Source organism: Trachurus trachurus (genome assembly GCF_905171665.1).
Source record: "Trachurus trachurus genome assembly, chromosome: 13".
Classification (NCBI taxonomy): domain Eukaryota; kingdom Metazoa; phylum Chordata; class Actinopteri; order Carangiformes; family Carangidae; genus Trachurus; species Trachurus trachurus.
Window position 1 is genome coordinate 28,066,572 of NC_139892.1, and position 21,064 is coordinate 28,087,635.

Sequence of the window (21,064 nt, forward strand, 5' to 3'; positions counted from 1 at the left end):
TTTTGACTTGAAATTTGGACTGCAGGAAGCCAAGACCTGTGGCTGTGGCCTAATTGTGTCTATAGCCTGCTGAGAGGTCCCTGAATGTCTGTACCCATGTCATTCTATAGGCAAACCTATGGGCGGGGAAACAATTTAATCATTCTAACCTTTGCCATTTTTTGTCAGTAAAGTCACAGAATCAAAAAAACACCTTAACAGTAATCCTGAGAGTGTTACCTTTACAATGATACCAGGCACATCTCTGAATCTTAAACTATGTGGGATCTGTGCTGCTCACAACTTGGGCATGGCGTTATGGCAAAAAACATGAAAAATAGGGGCGTGCATTAAGAGGTTAAGTTATTTACAGAGTTAGTCACCACCATGTACACCATTGTGAGTACGATTTAATCTTACTTATAAGTTAATTGATACTCAAATTAACAATGACTGAATAGGTGGAGATGGTTACTTATTGGCATAAACCATTGCAAAGCTTCATTTATGCTGGAACAGTATTGAGTAATCAGTGTTGATCAACAAGAAAACAGTTATCATTTTAGCACTTGGCTTGTTGTGATGGTAGTTTTTCCACAGTTGTCTGTTGTTTTGCAGAACAAACAATGGATTTATTAATTAAAAAACAGTGTAATTTATATTGTAAATAATTGATGCAAGTCCTTGTGTCCTTTCTTCAAGCAACTTCTGTTTTGACCCATTAGGTGTCATCCTGTCTGGTGATTAAGATTGACGCAAAGGAGGAGGTCTGGTGATGCAGTATAGACAATGTCTCTGTTGAAGAATGGATGTGATCGGTCCATTCAGTGGTAGAATATGGATATTCAATACCAACATTTACAGTAACCGGCGTGTACTGGTATGATCACACTTGCACATCTCACACCAGTGTGTGCACAAAGCGAACACTTTCAATATACCCCCTGTATGTGTGAATAAGTAAATGGCAATGAGCTTCATTTTGCTCCCTATGTGAGAGAGATGACCCTATTTTCTGTAAGGGAGCACAGGAGTGCAGGAGAAAACATTAAAAAAAAAAATATATATGATTATGGAAACTCCTGACATCAGTCTGAGAGTGCACTTCCCTCCTGCTGTTCTGTTTTTTCTGCATAGTCATATTTTGAACTGGATATAGGGGGTAAATTTCATATTGACTGGCTTATTATGCTCATTCAATTTGCAGTGATCAAAAAAGTGTTACTGAAATGGAAGGATATGCTGCGGCTTGGGTGACTGTATAGGTGCTGGGCTGGCAGCTTCAATAAAGCCTGAAGGGGCTCAAGTCTACCTGGAAGTGTCTGGAAGATGATGTGATTGTTGCTGATGATACGGGGTAATGGATGTGTATAGCTTTCACTCTGCTGGCAGACTCTCCCACTCCTCTGCTTGTAGCCAGGGAGCTCATTTTGTAAACACCTCCAGAAAGTTAGTCTGAGAGACTTGGCATCTCACTCCATCCATCTGACTAAACAGCACTTTCACAATGCTTTCGGTGTGTGTTTTTTAATGAGAGCTTCTTTTGCTGATCTCAGACCACCTTTTGGCATTTCTGCCACTGTTGTTTTGTGTTTGATGATAAATAACTTCAGTTGAGTTAGTTTATGTTCTCAGAGCAAACAAGCCTCCGGACTGTATACAGCTGTTGATCGATTGGCCACCTGTCTAGTAGTTTGCAAATGTACAGTATTCAAATGAATGAGACTGTGCAACAGCCTGAAGCTAAACTGAGGTAATGATTTATGTCTAGTGGTACATCGACTTCAGATAAGTACAGCCCATTTCTCACCTTTCCATAACATTACCTACTATGGTTCTTTTCTACTTGATGCACCAACGTTTGATAGAGAATGTGCAGATGCTTTCAAATGACAGAGGTTTACAGATGCAAAGCTATAATGTTATGATGACCAGTTACTGGTGTATTCCTCATTATCAATAATTTGATAAACTTGCAAGGTTTAAGTGGGCTCACTTTGAATATAATGATAGAGGAAACACTGCATAGAAAAGTATAATCATTGGGCCATCAGATATTTTTACGAGTGGTAATATTAATTTGTTGTTGGGAGTTGGACATCTACCTTTGAGTTTTAATTGATATTTAGAATAATTGATGAGATAACCAACAGGTGCATATCTCAGCAGCATCTGTACCAAACTATATAGCTTGGTAGCAGTGTTAATTTCGTTGACGAAGACTATAACAAAAAATATTAGTCAACAAACCTTTTTTTCATGGATGAAAACTAAATAAAAACTTAATAAAAAGTCAGCTATGATGATGAAGACGATGACGAAATATAATTAACACTTTAGTCAATGAATAAAAACGAGACAGAAATGTTGGGAGGGACAAATGGAGAAGAGATCCATCAGGTTGATCTTTCCGGAAGCAGAGCCACAGCCGCGGCACATGAAAAGTTTCAAAACAAAACTGTCCTTCCTCATTAGCATCCTGCGGTGCACCCGGTCCGAGTACGACAGCATGTTTCATGAACAACACAGAAATATCAGCGCTGGGTGTAGGACGATAACGAAGAATTGAATGAAGCTGCTTCTCTGGCTGCTTCCAACAGATACTCTGTCAAAATGACTGTGTTTCATCAATCAAATGCAGCCAATGGATACGCCCATCGGCGATCTCCTGGGAGGGCGATTAGGACAATCTGAGAATGTCAAGATTGCCAAACACTAATCTGGTCACACTTCACATACTGTATGACAACAAGGACAATGTTCAGGACCCTCTGTGAACCGGAGCAGAAGTTGCAGGGATCAACACCATCAGCTCGAACTGACATCTACAGCAGTTCATCTCTACAGCTTTCCTCAGTTCTCCAAGAACAACAGACTAAGGAGCAGGCCAGATGGAATGGACACACACATTTACCACAACAATTGAAGATGAAGACTTTGTACTAATGATGGAGATAGTAGATGTGAGACTGACTGTTCCAAAGAAAACTAAAATAAGCAATTTGGCTTCAATCCACCGTAAATTTAGCTGACTAAAACTCGATATTAAAACGATATTTCATCGACAAAAACTAAAAGATTTCAGATGACTAAAATATGACTAAAACTAAAAAGTATTTTAGTCAAAAGACTAAGACTAAACCTAAATCAGAATTTATGTCAAAATTAACACTGCTTGGTAGATGTTGGACACTGTGACATCTCCGTCCGTACCATAGGCTGAGGCATCACAGGCTTGTCCTTATACAGCATAGCGGCTAGTGTAACACTGTGGCAGCTTTTACTTTGCTGTTTTGCTGTACTTGGCTGTACACTGTATTGTTAACAATCTTTACATTCCTCTGAAAAGCTGACCTTCAGTGAACAACTTCCTGGTGTATCTATGAAAACTCTGAACCATCATCTTGCCTTGTAGTTGTGTTACTGTCACAAAGGGTGTATTTATTTCTTACAGTCATTGCCACAACTGTAATCTGTGATAGCTTTTTGATGACAATGATGCGTCAATAAAATGTGACTTAAGCTGCCTGAATGTCATTGTCATTGTAACAGCATCATTACATTAGCATCTTGCGAGACCTTGTGAACTGTGAATAATTATAAACTAGTATCGCTTCATTCTACTAATGTGTGCTGCCAGAAAACAGAAATGTAGCTCTGCAGACCACAGCTGAGTGTATAATTGAGATTTTGGTGTGTTTTGAAATATGAGAGAGAGAGACAGTGAAAAGGGAGGAGAGAGAGTTGAGAGCTCAGGACTTTTGAAGCCTGAGGAGGGGGCAGTGGCTCAGGAGGTAGAGCAGGTCATCCAATAACCAGAGGCTTGGCGGTTCGAATCCCGCTCTCTCCCAGTCTCTGTCGTAGTGTCCTTGGGCAAGACACCATACCCAACTTGCTTCGTGTGAATGCGTATGAATGATCATGGTGGTGGTCGGAGGGGCCGCTTGGTGCACATTGGCAGCAACGCTTCCGTCAGTCTGCCCCAGGGCAGCTGTGGCTACAGATGTAGCTTACCACCACCGTTGTGAATGTGGTATGAATGAATAATGGTTGCTGTACGCGCTTTGGTTATCAGGTATTGATAGAAAAGCGCTATATAAATGTAATCCAATGTTGTTACTATTATTGTTATTTAATTGAGTGTGGGATATAGAGCGCACAGTGTTGGTCTGAAGAGCTGGTGACCTTCACCTGTGAGACCAGTGATCAGGTAAAACTCTTCAGCCAAAGTCGGAATAGGACTGGCCTCATCTGTCCATGCATTGTTCCCTCCATCTTGCTAATGGAGACTAGAATAGCTATGAATTGATTCTTCTCATTACAGCTACTTGAATTGTCGCACAGTCTGTTCATTGTAATTGTAAACAAACATTGTTCATGCTGTAATGGCTCATAATTGGGGACAAACAATTTCTGCTGATGTCTGTATCATAGTCTGGTTGCCATATTTCTTTAGAATTATCATGTCACATCTTGCTAATATCATGCACCTATTACAATTGTGGTTTAATGCCAGTCCTGATGTGTTGTGTGATTTGTGGTCCGTTGAGCCCCTGGGTGGTCTGTTTAAATGACTGTTTCCTGTTTACAGCTCTTGTATGCGTTTTTGCAATAAGGATACGAGTATATTTTTTTTACAAAGTTTCTTGTCTTATTTTGGCTGACTAGATATTGTGAGCGTCTACTTGGTTGACCTTACTTTCCCAGTTTTAATGCACCTGCTGGGAAGCACAAATTACACTGTCATCATTTTTAATAGTACAGAGTTGGGTGACCTCTTTAATTCCTTCCTTAGTGCTTCCTATATTTGACCTGAGCCAAAGTCTTTTGGCAAAGTAGCAGCTGTGCATATTTATGTGTGTATGTATGGTGTTTAAAGGTAGGGTTGGAGATCTTATTCTGGGGCATTTTTTACTGAATTGCTTGAAATCCTCTTCAAACCCCAATTCCAAACAATTAAAGCAGAAGTGAGTGATATATTTGTGTTAATATAAGTCTTAAATAGTTATATCTTCCGACAGCAATCACTTACATAGAGTGTTTGGACCGAAACACGGGTCTCTCAGTCCCTCTGCTCTGCTCTGAGCCGAAGAGAAAACATTTATCGTATCCTACAGTTTTTATCCAATGAGGAGAGAGAACGGCATGCAGGGCTGTGTGTGCAGCCAAGGAACGCCGTGAATGTGGCGACGTAGGGACGAGGACTGTTATGGTGCGTTCAAGGAAACTCGTATTTTTCCGACCGTGAAGTGGTACCAGTTCGATCTGGTACGAGTTCACCGGTCGGAAGTTACGAGTGGCCGTTATAGTGACTTTCACCGGTAAAACAGGTCGGAAAAACACGAGTGGGTTGCCTGAAACGCTACAAAGTCGTAAGTTGTGACTTGAAGCTGTAATTTACGATTTCAAAAGCCTGCCTGGAACGCAGCATTAGCGAAAATGACCGGACCACTCACTTCTGCTTTAAATACTTTTTCACAAAAATGTAAAAAAAAGTCAGTCACCTGTGGAATGGGTAATCCTGTAAAAACACCATCTAATCATTTTGAACATCACTTTCAAGTCAATTGGATCATGATGTGTCAATCAAACTCCCATTTGTTCCTCCCTCCCTCCCTTGCGCGTACCACTCTTTGTGCATTAATCGTGTGCATGCTCAGAGTCTTCAATGACGCAGTGTAAAAGCCAACCCCACAATCCAGTGTACCACACTCTAAACTGGATGGTTTATTATGATGTTAACTCTACCTTTAAGCGTTAACAGCATTGCTACAATAGTCAATATTGCATTATTATGTGTTCTAAGGTCTCTAACAATAATGAATTATCATTCTGTTACCTAAATTTTAATGTAAATGAAATGACACAAAATATAGTTGGTTAATTATTTAGATAACTATAAACATCCATCCATTCATCTGTGCATGTTGTTGTGGCAACAGATCAGGCAAAATGGACCAGGAGTCCCTATCCCCAGCACTGTTTTCCAGTTCTGTCTGGGGGATCCTGAGGTGTTACCAGGCCAGATGAGGTATATAATCTTTTCAGTGTGTTCTGGGTCTACCCCAGGGCCTGCTGCCAATTGGACGTGCCTGGAAAACCTCCAATGTAAACCACCCAGGAGGCATACTAGCTAGATGCATGAACCACCTCAACTGTCTTGCAGTGGCTATAGTTTGTGCTTCCTCCAGATGTATGGGATTTTGGTGTCTAGTCCATGAGTGAGAGATGGATGACACGGGAGACTGATGAGATGGATTGGTGCAGCATCAGCTATGAAGCGGGTATTGTTCCGGACTGTCATAGTTAAAAGGGAGCTGAACCAAGACTAATTTTTTAATTTACAGGTCAGTCTTCATTCTGACCCCTTACCTCCAGCTTTGGGCGATGCAAAGTGACCAAAGGACTGATCTATAGAATTTATTCCTCTGTATTTATTCTGATTACAATATTGATGTTAACCACATTCTATGCAACCACCTGTTATGATATGATCACAATGTACAGACAGCTGAGATATCTGTGTGACAACTGAGCAGACTTCATCCTCATGGATACAGCAGAAAGCATTAAAAAGCCACACAAGTGGGCCTTGAGTTCTACTTATTCTCTAAAATAACACTGTTACATGTTCTACGCCGCAGGTTTCCCATACTCCATCAGGCTATCTAAGCCTTATAAGTGTAATAATAAGTAATGTCTCTATGTAATATTAATGCAATGTTTAATGCATTTTCTGTAATTACTCAAGGGTGTGATGTATTAATATGGTTTTACTGTTGTCAGTGGGCTGTGTTGATGCAGAAAGAAGTTGTTTGTAGTGCAGGGGGACGAGGCATTGATGATCAGGAGACACAGGAAAATCTCAGCACACAGCAGTATGGGTGGGTCTCAGAGATGGAGGCAAAGCTTCAGGCTGAAGCTATATGCTGCCACCAGAGCACCATACACTGTAAGCATGACACTGTTGCTTTTTTTAGAACCTGCTTTCCGGTTTGCAATGCTCTATTAGACAAAATGTCTATCTGCCAATATATTCAGAATGCAGTATGGAGGTTATTAACATGCCCTTGGCAAAAAGGGTTTAGCTGTGTGGGGCAAGCATCTCCATAAATCGCAGCGGAGGCAGTTTTATTACAGGTTGTAAATAGAAGCCCCTGCCGTATTTTATGACAGCCATCACTAACTCATTCTGATTCTTATTACCTCTCTGTTCTTTGACTTGCGGGACCATTCACAGACACTTTCTGTGCACAAGTTTATGCGGTATGAGGGATTGATTGTGGAGGAATTTATTCCTGGTGTAATTGCACCTTCAGCTTGCACCACACTTTTGACTACAATTGCTGTTTTCATGTACATTATAACGAGCCCAGCCTGTTTCCGACAGTTACACATAAAATTTACATATGGATGTCTTTTACCAGCAATTTGATTGAAGAGCTGTTTAGCACAGCATGTAAAATGACGCACAACACAATAGATTGTGATTAGTGATTAGTTTAAAATTAGATCATCCACTCTGAATGTGAAGGGAGGACATGCATTTTTTTTCTTTTACAGATACAGTAATTGTTGAAAAGGAAATGCATCATTGTGTAGGCATAGTTGTTCATGTAATTTGGTATTTAAAAATTGGCATTATCTTTAATCAAACTGCAGTCTATTTCTGAATGGACATGGCTTTTCAAGCTGTTACAATTTCACCCGGACTGGTCATCTGACAGAGGAGGAAGGGAGAGCAGAGAGAGCCAGGGACATATTACAATCATATTAACTGAGCATTTTCCACACGCTCTTCCCTTTTCTAGTCTGGCTTGTTTACTTATTTGAATTGGCTGACAGAGCCATAATCAGCTTATGATCTTTAACATTTGTTTGCCAGAAACCATACTGGGAGTAGTGCTCTATTCAAGTATGTGGCATGCTTTGCTTTGACCATAATCTTTTAATTTTGAATGAAAATGTAAATAAAAAAAAGAGACTGGCAAGGATTTATTGATATATTTGCCTTGTCAATACTGGGGACTTAAAAATTCAGGGAAAGGCAAGAATTCAGCCGCTAACAAAAGAAAGGTTCCACCACTGATTATCTGATTGAAAGTTGCTGTGTTTTGATTTGGGTAAATTATAATTAGAATGTTAATCATTACCCAGAGGTTTGCAAGGCAGGAGAAATAATCATCGCAGTGCCACACAACAGTCATTTCAAAAGAGACAAACAACCAAATCTATTCCATTATGGACTTCCAAACTACCCTCCTGTCCTGCACTGGGACACACATGGGCGGAGTGAATGGGGATGGATGGTTGGATTAGGAATGCCGGGAGCGAGTAGATTATCCAGTATCTGGGCAGGCAGATGTGCAGAGGAGAAAACGACTACACAAAGAGCCAGATCTCCATCAGGGGATCAATTCATGGTGCTCGCTCTGTCACTTCCTGTGAAAAAGCAAATTTCATGGTGTGTTTTCAAGAGGCTGGCGTCGGAAAAACATCAAGAAGACAGTTTCTCCCTCTATGTCTCGCTTCTTTCCACTCTACCAGTTTCCCAGCCACTCCTCAGCTCTTTCTACTCCACTTTCACTTTCTCCCCCTCTGTGGGCTCTGTAGTAAGATGTGCAACCGAACGTACACACTTGTGCCGTTACACTTAAGACACATGAACACACACATTCATGCCGTAACCTATATTTGCTGAGTATGGTGAATGCCTATGTGTAAATTTTTTAAGAGGTTTAGCCAGGGAGAGCTGGAATGAGTATTGCTGTTGGCTGAGTTTCTCAGCCCGGGGCCCCTTGCCTCACTCCCCCATTCCACCCAGTAGAGCTTCATCCTTATCGCTGTCCTGCACCCCATCACTGTTGAAGCTGGGCTCCTCTCCTGCTTGACCACATTTATCCAGGGGGCTCTTGTCTGGGGGTGATAAGCTGTCTGACTTACCAGTATGGATGTAGGGGTTCCCACATCCCCTCCACTTCACTCCACTCTACTCCTCTTTACTCCTTCCTCAGCGGTGGGGACTGTTTTGATGACAGTAAACCTACTCACCACAATACTTGCATTTGTTTCTGCACATCTGCCTTGACTATCACACACTGCACAGGTTCTCCTCTCATCCCTCTCATCCTCTCTCTTTCCTCTTGTTTGTACTGTATTAAAGAGGAGGAAAGCGTTTTGAAGCAAAAACAAGTTTGAATGGTTAAAGTAATGGGCTCATGGGGACCTTAGACAAAGGCACTGTGAATGCTAATACTGGCTACACTTCACCAGATTTATGTCTGTGTGAACTAATTTTACACAAGAGGCAGCAGACATCAAAGTCTGTTGCTTTTATCCACTGATGACACATGCACAGAGTTTGTTTTTGGAACATCTGTGCTGTTTTTCTGTTTCTGAACTTTATATTCACAACTTTTTGTCATATGATTGTGAATATATCTGCTACAGCATCCACTGTTGTGTCATTTTGCTGCTTATGAAAGGGAATGTGATGCTCATTATGTTTTAGATTACCCCTGGTTTGGTAAATATACGATAACTCTCAGGTCTTTGATGTTGAAGTGCAGTGAATTCAGTGCTCAGAGTGTTTTCCCTGTTGAGGCTTACATGAATATCTGTGGTAGTTACAACAATGCTGCTGCCATTATAGCATTGATTGTTATTTTCAAGGTTCTTGCTCTCCACCCGTGGCTTATGAAGGAGCACAGCCATGTGACACGAGCTGTAACAAGCTGTCACTGTAGAACACTTACTATTTCGCACAAGCTGCACCACACGCTCCATGTATTTTCAGGTTGTACTCCACTAACCGCTTGCATCTAAGCTACTCAGTGCTTAGCCTTGCCAGCATCATTTAAATTTGGAGCCCAAGGTGCCACAACAGGCTCTTTGTATGCAAAAAGAATCATCTCTGAGTGTTACTGTTTAACACAAAAAGCTGTAGACTGCTGATGGTAAAACTCCTATTTAGAGTCATAGACATGCAGCGGGATATATTGTTACATTAGGGTTTGAATTTAACTTGTCTTGTGCAAATTTGCTGTTTAATTTTATAACTCAATTAACAGGGGATTGTCATACTTTAGAATTATGTACTTTAGCTATGGTGTAATAGCCCAGGGAGAAGCAAAGATTCCGCTTGTTTATCTGTCATCGGAAATGTGTATTGCCAGCAGATGCTCCTGCTGGTGTCTCAGAGAAAATACATATCTCTCTCCTCATGTGCCGAAAGCTTAATTATAGTTCCTGGTGTCGTTGCAGGTTGTTATGAAGGGAGATAGCGTGAAGGAAATAGGAGAATTGGGTTTGGGGGGCGGGGGTGCAGGTAGGAAACGAGCGATGTGGATTCAGGATATTAATTTGCACTGTGTATAAAAAATTATGGACTTGATCATGGCTTTCCTCAGAAGCTGTAATTAGGACATTAAAGCCATGGTGTGTGTACGAGACAGGCTGTTCATACTCCCTTCTTGTGAAGTACCTGTTTTATGAACTTGGCAGCATAACGACCTTGATGCTTTGTCAGGGAAATGTGGCTGATAAACAGTGGGCCTCACATCCAAAAATACGGGCTTCCGGCAGCTAGGTACCAATTTCAGATTACTGATATTTCTCTATTTTTCCAAAGTTTTTAACATACACATATTGATTTGCGATGGCTAATAACAGGTTAACAGTTTTCTATTGCGTCACTGCAACATTCAAATACATTTAAAAATAAACTTGAAGGAGCGATTGTTAGGAGCTTGGGTTATAAGACGGCTACAATAATTTGCTTCAGTGAAGTTTCAAGCTTCATAATGGGATTTCTGATGTGTTTTTCTCCCCCTGTGGTGAGAGAAAGGAATTTTGAAGATGCCACCTTGGGCTATGGTAAATACAATTTTCACGATTTTGACCATTTATTGAATCAAGCACTCAACTTTTTAAAATGTGGATGTTCCAAATGAGCACATTCCTCCTCAAAGACTTTGTTTGCCCAGCTTGAGGGATATTTAAAACACTTTTTCACCATGAGCTGTCACTGCAGAGGGGGATGGGTCAAGAAGTGAGAACCCCACAATTTCCCCAGCAGAGTGCTTCTCTCTGATCTCCTGCTCTCTCCTTCCCACCCGCTCTTTCTCCTTCTCTCCTTGCCCCATTACCCCTAGAAAATCCTAGCCCATTACTTTGGCAACGGTGATGCAATCTCCATGCAAATGTTTTACCGATAAAGAGCATCCCAACAAATATGGATCTTGTCTTTCCTCTGGGTTCACCAGCTACCTGTTATTTTGACTTGCCTGTTTGCGGGTTTACACTCTCAGACAGCCTCAATCCAACACGCCCCGGGAAACTCCTTTCTAGTGAGCAGAGGGTGGATTGTGCTCCCATACCTCCGTCTCCTCCATGGTGTCAAGCTTGAGGCAAAAGACGGAGCGCAGAGGAATTAATTCCCCCTGAAACCGAGAGTGAGGAGAGCAGGAAATAATTCAGCAGCAGCTCCGGCAGCAGCAGCACCAGCAGCAGCATCAGCATCAACAGCGGTGGCAGCAGTGAGCGTGAGAGAGACGGAGAGAGAGGGAGTGTGAGAGAGAGTGTGTGTGTGTTTGTGAGTGTGTGTGTGTGTGTGTGTGAGAGCTTGAGTGAGAGCGAGTTCCTATGCACTGTGCCGAGCGTAGCTGAGCCGTGCCGTCGCGTGGCAAGCTGTGTGTTCCTGTTTGGTTCCCGTGCGCTCTGGTGAGGCAGAGCTTACTGAAGGGAGAGATGTGGCTTCCCTCGGAGCTCCAGCATCAGTGAAGACCAGCACCCTACCGGGGTATCACAGAGCAGCATGGTAGGACTGGAGACCCACTGCTGACACCAGCGTGACTGATGATGACAGCCCACGCGTGGGCTACCATGCGCCACAGCCGCGCCGTTCTAGGAGGAAACACAGCCATGTGAAAGTGACTGGGCTGCCAGCAACTCTTGGACATGTTTTCCAGGGCAAAGTCTGGATTTCTTTCTGTGTTTGAACTTGTTTTGTTTCTCTTGGTGCTGTCTGGTTGTCCCGAACTCACCTATCAAGCAAGGACTAAAGGCAGATGGAACAAGGGGGGTAAGTGATGATGGATATCCATAAAGTACATGTCTAATGTCCAGTTATTTGTGAATTTGGGTTGAGAGTTATTGAACAGCCTTTTAGAAATGATTTGAAGATCTGATGTACACCAGCTGGTGATCCTGGGAAGAATGGTGTTATCATTTTTGGATGGCACACTCTCATCCTGGACTGACCTTGCCTTGAAACACTTTTGGATTTTGGTATTTTGTGCCACCACATTTAGGTCTGTGAGAATCTCTGGACTTTCACATAATGTTCTTGCTCTGGTGTACTTTTCAGTCTCCACAGCTATGACTCACTGTGACAGCTGAGGTGTGTCAGAGGAAGTTGATGTGGGTCTCTAAGGAGAGTGGTGCCCATTTATGTCTACTGGAAGTCTTGTGTAACTTTTCAGTACTATCCAGTGTAAACAGTACGTAACAGTTTACATGGTATTGGCGTTTTAATCACTACTCTACTCTACTGCTTTCAGTGTTTATGGATCTATTTTGATATACTTGCATTAAATCTCTCTCTCTCTCTCTCTTTTTCTCTCTCTCTCTCTCTCTCTCTCTCTCTCTCTCTCTCTCTCTCTCTCTCTCTCTCTCTCTCTCACACACACACACATTGTGCACCCTGGAATGTTTGGTTGACAGGACATGCCACCAGTGTCTTCGAACCATGATTTTTGGTTTAAAGACTTAGATCACCAGTCTTGAGGAGAGGTGTTAATAATTCAACTCAGCCCCTCCGTGGGAGCAGTCCTCTCGCCTCTCTTGTAGCATTTAATCCCCTTTGTCGGATTAAAGGAACCTCTAATCTTAGTGCTAGTGCTCAGTGAGAAGCCTGAAAGATGCTCCCTGTAGCCTATCGGCATTGGTAGCACTCGAGGCTCACGCTCAGTGGGACGTGTGTGTCTTCAAAGAAACAGTGTCACAACTGTGATCTATTTAATGATTCTTCGCCTCTTTCCTTTCTTCAACTACATCCTTGTACCATTTCCGTGTACTTCTCTCACCAACATGCATTATCACCACACAGAAGTTTTTTAATGAAATGGGACATTCAAATACGTGACTATTTACTTTTCCACATTTTCCACCCTTTTTTTCTGATGTGCCAGCAACTTATGATAAAAGGAAAACTTGAAACAAGAATGAAATATTTTTTAAAAAACAAAATGCTTATTCAGACTTCGCTTGAAATGATTGTTGAAATGTGTTCAAGGTTGGAATTTGATATTTTTGGTGCAAGTATGAATCAGCAAACCAATGGTGAAAACAGATACACTATAAAATCAAAGCTATCGCTGGCCTGTGGTGAAATGGAGGGCAGAGACCTCCCTCGGTGTAATTAGGCCATAGACTCTATCTGTGTGCAGTTGAAAAACATCATTTCCAAACCATACTCCGAAATGTAACCTTGCTTTTTTAATTATAGTTTTGTGATACATTTAGAAAGACTAATATTTTCCTGAAATCTGTCCGCCATTGGCAAATGTTTATGGATATTGAGAAGGAATAACTGTTCACCGTTTAATTTGTGTGCCAGCATTTTGTCATTGGATTTCTCTTACCAGCATTTAATTTTCATTGGCTGTAAATTGTCATTCATTATCTCATTTAACATTATTTTCATGCATATGTGTAATTTGTTACTGCATGGTATTGGCTAAAGTATCACTATTTTCCCTACCTTTACCATTTGTGTATCTAATATCACACTGGAGATATACACAGAATGCACAGCTACTGTATATATCTTTGCACTTGACCAGTTTGGAATACTTGGCTAATACTGGGCACAGCCTTTCTTTGTTGTCAAAACGGCCTCAGTTCTTCATGGCATGGATTCCGTAAGATGTTGTAAATTGTCCCTTTGGGATTCTGCTCTCTGCTGACATGATTTCATCACATAATTTCTCTGAGTTTGTCGGCTGCGCATCAATGTTGACAGTGTCATGTCCGTGTTCTACAAGGTGACTGGGAACGTCACCACTCATGGTCATGGTCATGATGTCCATGAAACCAGTTTGAGATGACTTTTTCTTTGTGACATGCTGTATGATCATTCCGGGCGTAGCCATAGGAAGATGGGACAGTGTGGCCATAAAGGGTTGCACATGGTCACCAACAATACTTGGGCAGACTATGGCATTCACACTATGATTGACTGGTACTGGGGAGCTCCGCATGAGCCGAGAAAACATTCCCCATATCATTGCACCACCACCGCCATCCTGGACTGTTGACACACTCAGTCACTCAGTCCATGAATTCATCCGGTTAACACCAAATTCTGACCCAATTATCTGCATGCCTGGAGAAATTCAGTATCATGATCAGCCTATTTCCCTCCAGCCTTCAACTGACCACTGCAGCTTCATTTTTCTATTCCTGGCTGACCGGGGTGGAACCTGATTTGGTCCTATTCCATTGTAAACCATCCACCACCAAGGTTCAAGGTGAACCAAACCAGTCAGCCCATTCACCTCTGACCTCCCATCACCAGGTGTTGTCATCTGCAAAGCTGCTGCTCATTGAATAGTCTCCCAAAGAGATTAGTATCACATAGGTCAAACCAGCCAGCTCTCTGCCAATGTGGCGCCAATAATCATGACGTGGTCAGATCGCTGACATCACATTTTTCCTCATCATGATGTTTGTGTGAACACTAACTGAATCTTCTGGCCTGTGTCTGCGTGATATTATGCATTACACAGATTACCACATGATTGGCTAAAAGCCAATTGTTAAACCTTGCAGTCAGTTAAAGCAACACTATGTAGGATTCTAGGGGTGGTGAAAAAAATCGATAATCGATTAATCGCGATTATTAAATGACCGATTATGAATCGATTATTAATTTTCCAAAAATCGATTATTTATATTTTTCAAAAAGAAAGAGTCCTCCTGTTACTGGATGTCATACAGGATTTAACCACAAGGTGGAGCAGTCTGTCTGGCATAACAAGAGGCTGTGTAACTGAGCCAGCGAGCAAGTGTGTAGGTGCTGACAAGGTGCTAACGGTGCCGGAGCGAGACAAAGATTGATACAATTGAGTGGCGACAGCTTTTGATGTCGCCGCCAGCGCGGTCACGTGGTTCATGTTCCAAACTAGGCTGCCGCTGTCATGTTTTTCTATGGGACAGACAGCAGTGAGCTTGCTTTTGAAGCATAAAGTCCGCTAGCTTAATGCTAACGTTGTATAATGTAAAACACCATAGACGGGCTAACAGAAATTAGCATCGCTACAACCATAGCAGTAAAGCTGCTAAAAACTGTTTTAATTCTGGCTTTAGCGCTGTTAACACGTCACAACATGTGGACCAGCTGGTCTTCCTCCATAAGAATCTGGTTGCTCCAGAGCAATGATTTGATCACTGAAGTTGAAGTTACACAGCGTGCTCTGTTTTTATAACAGTAGGCTAAAGTAAAATGTGTGCAAGCTGGTTGTTCCAGAGCAATATTATTTGATCACTAGTTACGTGTGTTGTGTTCTGTATGTGTAGCTACATTATCTAAAGCCTACAGTAAAATATGTGTTGCATCTGTCTTTCAAAAAAATAGACTTACTAATTTAAATCTCCTTTGTGACACTTCCAAAAATACAAAGGGTCCATGATCAGTTAAAGTAACTTATTGTAACAAAAAATCCAAGAATCAAAAAATGAGCCAACAAGCAATCAACGCACAAAGAGAAAATTAATCTGTGGTTTTCAATAAATAAAAATAGGCTAATAATAATTCAGCAACTGACTGATAATAATCATAACAATAATCATTAATAATTGAAAATCGAATCGATAATCGTTAATAATCGAAAATCGGTCTGTAATCGAATCGAGACTTCAATAATCGTAATCGAATCGAATCGGGAAATTGGGCCAATTAACCACCCCTATAGGATTCGCGGTAGCTATACTGCTCTGGATGAGAAGAGCAACTGTCTGCTACTGTGTCTTTCCCAGAGAAGCAATTGCTTCCGGTGCCGTCGCCGTGTCTGGTACCGGTACTGGTGCCGTGGCTGCCGTCATTACTGGTGGTCGCGTTGCCATCACTGTACCAGCATCGCTGCCGGTACTGTTGCCGAGCAAAGCTCCAGAGGCTCGAGGGAGGCTGGTCAGTCGTGCTCGGTCTCTGGAGCTCACCACGGTGTTCCTACCCCTGCAGGGAAGCCAACGGGACCCCGCTCAGGTTGCAGCGGTGGCACCATTCATCCTATTAACCATTTTTCTACCACTTCAATTAGTTTAGAAACATGTTTTAAACTGCTTTAAAGGGGAACTATGCAAGTCTGGTTGCTTTTCTGCTATTTTGCTAAAACTCCTCCTGGCCACTTGCATTTGTTTTTAACGAAGCAGCAAGGCAATTAATGGGAGCTGTGGATAACGTTATATATCCTATGCATCACAATGCATATATTTATGTATTCTTATCTGTCATAAACAAGAGGTTGCGGGTTACGGGGCACATTTGTGTCGCTGTGCCGCCGAGACGAGATCTGGGACACTGGGTCGGCGGCACTGATCTTGCAAGGTTGGGTTTTGGCCAAGATACGCTAGGTGGAAGGCAGAGAGCCTTCATTCTCCCCATAACAAGTTACAAGTGATTTATTTTACTATCACAATTACTCTGAAGCTGTTTAATGAAGGTAAAATCTCACATCTGGCATTGTTCCTCTTTAAGTTTATACTATAGGAGGCTATCACAGATTTCTAAACTCTGAACAAGTGCAGACCCTCCTCAGAATTCCGTAGACACACATTGATACATTTTGATAATCCTACACATAAAACGGAGGTATCATCACTGTGAAGTCTCTAGTTTTTGATCCCGGCAATGTAAGACCATAGAATGAACATTTTGGAAGTGTTGTATAGATGAACTCATTAGGGACCAAACAGTCTTTCACTTTGACTTTGAGTTACCCTTGCACAGCCTCATGTATGCTGACTGTGGGTAGTCTGTAGATAAACACCAGGTGTACCAGCTGTGGCACAGTGAAGGTTGCAACAGAACACAGTTTATTGTCATCTCATCTGTAGAGAGTGGAACACTAGTTTTGAAGGTCTTGTGATCAGGAAACAGCCCTTTACATCTTATGCACCAGAATCTAGCAAATCACAGTCTCTTCATATTATCATACCCCCCTGCAGAGAGAGCCTCTGTAACTAATATCACACAGTTGCCCAGATCAGGGACTGCAGAGATAGAAGTGAGCCTGGCAATAGTGGGAAAATCCAATTGGATATATTACGAGCCCACCAAACTATAATAAATGGTAATATGAAGACAGTACCAGGTGGAGAGACGCCTGGCTGTGTTAACACAGAGCTCTGAAGACAAACGATTTGTGGAGTTGCCCGGGATTGGAAACAGGGTCATTTTTTGTAATGTTCTCAACAACGATTCACTAAACAGGAGCCTGCTGAGGCAGTTAGTGAAAGAGTTATGGTAAAAAGAAGTGACCAACACTTATTACAGAAACACCACTCACACTACAGTATCAGTGTAGTATATCTGACTGTCTGAGATGGAAGTGAGAGAGGATCTGATTTATAGACCAGGAAAGGAGAGGAGGAATTAACATGACCACTTCCTAATAACTTGGGAATAGTTTAGCCTATTACTGATCAACAAATGTTTTACTTCACCACTGTGTTTGCAGATATTCAGCAAGTTGTATTCATGGCTTTTCAGAACATGAGAAAGAATGAGCAAGCATCTACAGCAAAGCTGAAAATGAAAAAACATTAACGTCACAGTATTTATTGAGGTTTTCTGAATTCTAATTGAATTAGCTGCTTACTCTTACTTTAATTATCAAAATAATTAAAACCACTCTTTAATGATCAACTAATTTCAGTAGTGCCAACCTTAATTATGAGCCACTTATTTTGTTAAAGGATAAATAGATTTTGGTGTTGTGTATATTTTCCAGGTTGCAAAGAATGTTACCTGAAGTGAGACCTTTTCACAGTATTCTGAGACCAGGTGGGAAAAATGATGCACACATCACAGCATAGTGGAATTTACATAGATATTAGTCTCCATACATGTTTCTTAAGTTCACTGTTTTATAAACCAGTGTTCCATTTATGTAGAATTACTATCTCTGGATGTCTTCCTGATATCCCCCCGCCCACCCACCCTTCCACCAGTGTGCGACTCATGCCCCGGCCCTCGCAGGGAGGCAGAAGTGGCTGCGGGGATGGAAATATTATACAAACTAATGGGGGAAAAATTAGGCAGGAGCCCGACAGAAGAATTAAATCACTGTCATTACTTTCAGTTAATATGTTTTGACTTGTGTCTTGGGGCAGGGAACACAGTAAGAACTGCCACAGACAAGGGGAAAATCACTCACTATCTGTTCCTGTGACGTTTTGCTGACATACTGTGACTCAGTTTTGACTAGTAAGAGCTCTGAGGACTGTTTTCAGCATCCTGTGTATGCTAATGTAAGAATGTAGGCCGAGTTCTCACTTATGCCAAACACTTGATTTTATAAACAAAATGTTTACAAGTCAGCCAGCAAGAAGGCTATAATGAAGTAGACTTTGCACCCTCATAATTACTCAATCATGATGAAAAAGGCTAGAAAGGCAGAAAATATGCCTGCTGTTCCTCGTTCAATCCAATTAGATCATTAAGCTTTGTGCCACTGCAAGTGGAGAAGAATCAGTTCCTCAAATGTACTTGCCATAATTTTGCACGCCTACGCCTTGTTAGAAATAAATGTAATGTGTACAAGCTGAAAAGTGTGGGCGAGATTACAGATACAGTGGTAACAGGATTGACTCAACATTAAATGTTGTTGCTACCCAATTTGGATTGGAGATTGCTGTTATCAAATCAAAACCAATACTAAGAAAGTAAATATTCAGTGGTCCTGTTGGAGCATTGCTCTGCTTTACCATGAGCCAAGGTGTTGAAAGAAATCATAGCAGGCAACATAAATCTATGTAAAAGACACATGTTCAGATCATAAATAAGCTGCATTTACTAGTTATTCATCTATTTGAAAAATGAATAAATCATTCTTTCAAAGAAAATGTAATTCCTGTATCTGTATAATTGATTTTTACTTATGGTGCTAAAATCTAACTGTCATGCAGTTTGAGATGTAAATTCACTTGATAAAAGGCAATTAAGCAACAGCTGTGTGTGTTGTTTGACTTTCTGTTGAATGAATAATGGCTTCATAGCAAATTATTGTATAAAGCTGCATATTGTGTTTTAAATAACAATTGTCAGAGCAGCATCTCAGCAGAATAAACTGTCTTCAGTGAGTACAGCAGTTTTCAAGCAAGAATATTGGCACTGTCTTTACCTGTTTTGGGAATTCATATCAGCTGTAGCTTTGCTGTGTTTTCTTATGTCTTCCTCACATGGCAGGCAGGAAGATGAGAGAGTAAAGATCAATCTTCTCAAAGCCGCACGTTGGCTTAGAATTGATTAATGTTATTACATTTGATTTGTCGTATAAAGCCTGAACCTGTTTAACCAGTGCAACCTTTACCACTTCCAAGATCAAATTATCCTTAAATCAAACAGCCTAAAGGTAACTGAATATCAAGGGACATTTGAGGGAGTCACTGAACATAAAATCATTTCACAGCTCAATTTTTCTCTGCTCAATTCTTCTCAACTCTTCTGTCTTTAAATCGCTTCAATTACAAGTGGGGCTTTATAAAATAAGTTTTTTATTATACAGGGTATAATTGAATTTATTGTCATTTGTTCATTATGGTAATGTAGACTTTGGTAGCTGCCAGTCAAAATTATAACACTTTTGGTTCTACATTATCTGGTTAAATAATCTTGATATTATACAGGTAAAACATGTAATTTATGATTTAACACCTATGTTTACTAATCTTTTAAATGAAGGATTAATTTTGTTGGACAAAAAAAAACACAGTTGCATATTTCATTAATCTGAAGAAAAATCATTATTGTGGGCAATTAGAGACTAAGGCAGTGAAATAACTGATTCAGTGAATGGGTAAGGTGCCATCACTGGGTATTGCATTGCCTCCTCCTCCTCACCACCTCCTCCCCCAACCCACTCGCTATACAGCACAGCGTAATTGCCACATTCCAGTCACACGTCCTCTAATGAAGCTGATTTCTAATTGCGATGGAAATTACACTTTACAATAATAGTGTTTTATGGGTGAATTTCAGACAGTAAATATGACAACTTAGTGTGATAGATAGAAGTGTGCGTATTTTATGGCCGAGGACCCTTTCACCCTGTCTTTCCTTGACTTGGCTACAGCTAAGTTACGCAGTATCCACTAGATCACATGTGAAGATGGACCATGTTTAATAGTGTATGCATGAGTGCTTTGTTGAGCTCCATATCTTTTACTCCTGCTTCTCCCTCTCATTCGCTCACTAGAGACGATGATGGTCACGATGATGACTGTGGTGATTGTGATGGAGTACAGGTATTTCTGTTTACATTTTTGATTTAATTATTTATAATGCAGCAGAAGGACAGAGGGAGTCTGCAGTGACAAAGAGTCTGTACAACCTCTTCTTTAACTTGCCGTCCAAGGTAGTTGGTTGGTGGGAGATCTTTGTTATTCTTTTGGAAATGTCAGCAGCAAAGCATAAAGTATCATCACAGATTCTGTAACCAATTGAATTTTTCTACTGTTGCCAGGAAGATGACGCTGTCATGGTCAAAAACAGGAATCCTTCACAAAGCACATCAGAACTACATTTTCACTAAGCTTTTTTACCTTATGTGTGACTCTCTGCCTCACTCTAACTCACTTTCTTTCGATATACCTCCTTACCTCTCTTTGCTCTCTGCAATAAAACTTTAAAGAGATAAGAAGCTTTTTTCTATTTCAGGGTCACCATTAGCCTGAATAATGCATTGACAAGAGAAGAGCAGTTTGAGTTCTGTGGAGGATAGAAGCACAGCCTTCAATTAAATTATACATCATTATCACAGCTGGCAAGCCTGGTGCGACGTACCCTCTCCATCCTCCACTAAAT